Source organism: Aquarana catesbeiana, linkage group LG13, assembly GCF_042186555.1.
Source record: "Aquarana catesbeiana isolate 2022-GZ linkage group LG13, ASM4218655v1, whole genome shotgun sequence".
In the NCBI taxonomy this organism is placed as follows: Eukaryota; Metazoa; Chordata; class Amphibia; order Anura; family Ranidae; genus Aquarana; species Aquarana catesbeiana.
This window is the reverse complement of record NC_133336.1, coordinates 222,588,988-222,593,612: the sequence shown is the minus strand read 5'-3', so window position 1 is coordinate 222,593,612 and position 4,625 is coordinate 222,588,988.

The window sequence follows — 4,625 nt, the reverse complement described above, 5'->3', positions numbered from 1 at the left end:
ACATTACACGACGTGACGTCCCCCATATATTATTATAGTGCGCAGTCCGCAGGATTCAGGCGCTGCGTCTCGGCGCGGTCACGCTGCCTTCAGACTCTGGGGACGAGTCCATACATTCATCATATACACCGGAGCAATCCAGAGTCATGTACTACCGGGGTGGCCCCCCTCAATTACCTTTTGAGGGGGGCTGTGGGTTGAGGAGTTGATAGAGTCTCATTCCGGGGACCACTGGGGGAGGGAGTTCTCATTCCAAGAATGTGAGGGGGGAGATTAGTGGGAGGTTTCATCCTTCAAGACCTTTTGGGGGGGGGGGGGGGCTCATCCTTCCTCTGGACCTTTGGGGGGGGGTCTCATTCCAGGGAGCTGCTGAAGGGGTTCTCATTTCAGAAACCTGTGGGGGGGGTCTCATTCTCATGACCTTTTGAGGGAGGGCTCTGGGTTGAGGGACCCATTCCGGGGACCTCTGGGGAAGGGAGGAAGTTGTCATTCCGGAAATGTGGGGGGGGGGGGGGGTATAGGCGGGAGGTTCCATTCACAAGACCTTTTAGGGGGGGCCTGATCCTGGGTGTTTGGGGGGCTCATCCTCAGGGGGAGCCCTGCGGGAGGGTCTCGTCCTGGGGACCTGCAGAGGGGACTCATCTTCAGGACCTGTGTGGAGGGGTGGGGGTGGTCTCATACTGGGGTCCTGCATGCGCAGTGCTATACACAATCCTTGTACCTGCTCGGTGATCCGCAGTACAGGAAGCAGCGCCAGAGAAGGAATCGTACCTCTGCTGCCCCAATACAAGACAGACGCCACAATATGAGAGTCGTGTTAGGAACCGCCATCGGGGATACAAGAAAAGTCCAGATATGTCCTCTGGTTTATACAGCGATCACCGAGCAGGAACTCCTCGCGCTCCGCCCAAAACGGAGACGTCCAATAAGACGACAGATCCCACATGTATATTTCCTGTACAGACATCGTCGCCTGGCTACGCCAAGGTCAGAAATCCTGTCTACTAAAGACCAACTCTGACCAAAACAAGGGGGAGGAGCCCAACCACCAAATCCAAATTCTTCTGACCAAATAGCTTCATGTTCACAATCCTATAAAATAGCTATTATCCATTATAGAATTGAATGAAAAATACTCAGGTGTGTATACAGTGGATATAGTATATGAGGACAGGTGTATACATTGGATATAGTATATGAGGATAGTGACAGGTGTATACAGTGTATATATAGTATATGAGGACAGGTGTATACAGTGTATATATAGTATATGAGGACAGGTGTATACAGTGTATATATAGTATATGAGGACAGGTGTACGCATTGGATATATAGTATATGAGGACAGGTGTATACAGTGTATATATAGTATATGAGGACAGGTGTATACATTGGATATATAGTATATGAGGACAGGTGTATACATTGGATATATAGTATATGAGGACAGGTGTATACAGTGTATGAGGACAGGTGTACGCATTGGATATATAGTATATGAGGATAGTGACAGGTGTATATATAGTATATGAGGACAGGTGTATACAGTGTATATATAGTATATGAGGACAGGTGTACGCATTGGATATATAGTATATGAGGATAGTGACAGGTGTATATATAGTATATGAGGACAGGTGTATACAGTGTATATATAGTATATGAGGACAGGTGTACGCATTGGATATATAGTATATGAGGATAGTGACAGGTGTATATATAGTATATGAGGACAGGTGTATACAGTGTATGAGGACAGGTGTATACATTGGATATATAGTATATGAGGACAGGTGTATATATAGTATGAGGACAGGTGTATACATTGGATATATAGTATATGAGGATAGTGACAGGTGTATACATTGGATATATAGTATATGAGGATAGTGACAGGTGTATACATTGGATATATAGTATATGAGGATAGTGACAGGTGTATACAGTAGATATATATAGTATGGGGGGGGTAGAGATGATACATTGTATACAATGACAGGTGGACAGTCAGGTCATGTGACCCCTTTGCTCTCCCCCCTCCCCCGCTCACCTTCCAGCGCTCGCAGCTCCCTCTCGTCTCCTTTCCAACCTGACACTGATCGGCACCTCCAGCCGCATCACCGCCCTCTCCCCGTCACCCCGCCTCTCCTCCTCACATCTACCAATCACTCCCTATTTCTCCGCCTCCCGCTTCCCTCCGGTGGCCGCCGACTGGCCGCAGAGCGCACAGGGGCGGGGCCAGAAGGTGAGCGGCTCTCACAACCTGCAGGACGGAGAGAGAGAGAGAGAGAGAGAGAGAGAGAGAGAGAGAGCGCGAGCGGGCTGTAGTCACGTGACGGGGGAGGCGGCCATCTTTCTGGTTGTCAGGCAACGCGAGGCGTGCGACACCTGAGCGTGGAGGGGGCGGGGCCAGATCTCACACTGCACCCTACCTGCCTATAGGAATGTATGGGGGGACCCCGGGCTAGGTGAGGGACTCCCCACCAATGAGGAGCCTTGTGTGTGACCGGAATACAACGTCACGTGACAGCATGGGTGGAGCCATACCCTGTATATATGTGTATATATATATATATATATATATATATATATATATATATATATATATATATATATATATATATATATATATAAAATGTGATCTATAGAAATCCTCCCATCACATACAAACATACATCAACTGTAATAATAATTCATACAAATATATCTACAACAACATCCAATACAAATTTCAGAACTAATCTACAGAAAAAAAATATATTAATAGAAAAAATATTATTTATTTATAATATACATTTATAAAAATATAATATACATTATAAAAATACAGTATTTATATATATATATATATATATATATATATATATATATATATATATATATATATATAAATGATATATATAATATAACAAAATCAATTTAAAAATATCACATCATATACAAATATTATTTATTCGTAAAAATAAAACTCAAAACATTTTTAAAATAATAATAATTCACTAAATAATGTAAAAGTAAGTACACCCCTTTGTCACATTTTTGTAAATCTTTTCTTCTATCTTTTGATGTGACAACACTGAAGAAATGACACTTGTCTACAATGTAAAGTAGTGAGTGTACAGCTTGTATAACGGTGTAAATGTGCTGTCCCCTCAAAATAACTCAACACACAGCCATTAATGTCTAAACCGCTGGCAACAAAAGTCAGTACACCCCTAAGTGAAAATGTCCAAATTGGGCCCAATTAGCCATTTTCCCTCCCCTCGGTGTCATGTGACTCGTTAGTGTTACAAGGTCTCAGGTGTGAATGGGGAACAGGTGTGTTAAATTTGGTGTTATCGCTCTCACTCTCTCATACTGGTCACTGGAAGTTCAACATGGCATCTCATGGCAAAGAACTCTCTGAGGATCTGAAAAAAAGAATTGTTGCTCTACATAAAGATGGCCTAGGCTATAAGAAGATTCCCAAGACCCTGAAACTGAGCTGCAGCACGGTGGCCAAGACCATACAGCGGTATAACAGGACAGGTTCCACTCAGAACAGGCCTCGCCATGGTCCACCAAAGAAGTTGAGGTCACGTGCTCAGCGTCATATCCAGAGGTTGTCTTTGGGAAATAGACGTATGAGTGCTGCCAGCATTGCTGCAGAGGTTGTAGGGGTGGGGGGTCAGCCTGTCAGTGCTCAGACCATACGCCGCACACTGCATCAAATTGGTCTGCATGGCTGTCGTCCCAGAAGGAAGCCTCTTCTAAAGATAATGTACAAGAAAGTCCGCAAACAGTTTGCTGAAGACAAGCAGACTAAGGACATGGATTACTGGAACCATGTCCTGTGGTCTGATGAGACCAAGATAAACGTATTTGGTTCAGATGGTGACAAGCGTGTGTGGTGGCAACCAGGTGAGGAGGACGAAGACAAGTGTGTCTTGTCTACAGTCAAGCATGGTGGTGGGAGTGTCATGGTCTGGGGCTGCATGAGTGCTGCCGGAACTGGGGGGCTACAGATCATTGAGGGAACCATGAATGCCAACATGTACTGTGACATACTGAAGCAGAGCATGATCTCCTCCCTTCAGAGACTGGACCGCAGGGCAGTATTCCAACATGATAACCACCCCAAACACACCTCCAAGACCACCACTGCCTTGCTAAAGAAGCTGAGGGTAAAGGTGATGGACTGGCCAAGCATGTCTCCAGACCTAAACCCTATTGATCATCTGTGGGACATCCTCAAACGTAAGGTGGAGGAGCGCAAGGTCTCTAACATCCACCAGCTCTGTGATGTCATCATGGAGGAGGGGAAGAGGACTCCGGTGACAACCTGTGAAGCTCTGGTGAACTCCATGCCCAAGAGGGTTAAGGCAGTGCTGGAAAATAATGGAGGCCACACAAAATATTGACACTTTGGACCCAATTTGGACATTTTAACTTAGGGGTGTACTGACTTTTGTTGCCAGCGGTTTAGACATTAATGGCTGTGTGTTGAGTTATTTTGAGGGGACAGCAAATTTACACTGTTATACAAGCTGTACACTCACTACTTTACATTGTAGACAAGTGTCATTTCTTCAGTGTTGTCACATGAAAAGAGAGAAGAAAAGATTTACAAAAATGTGACTGAGGGG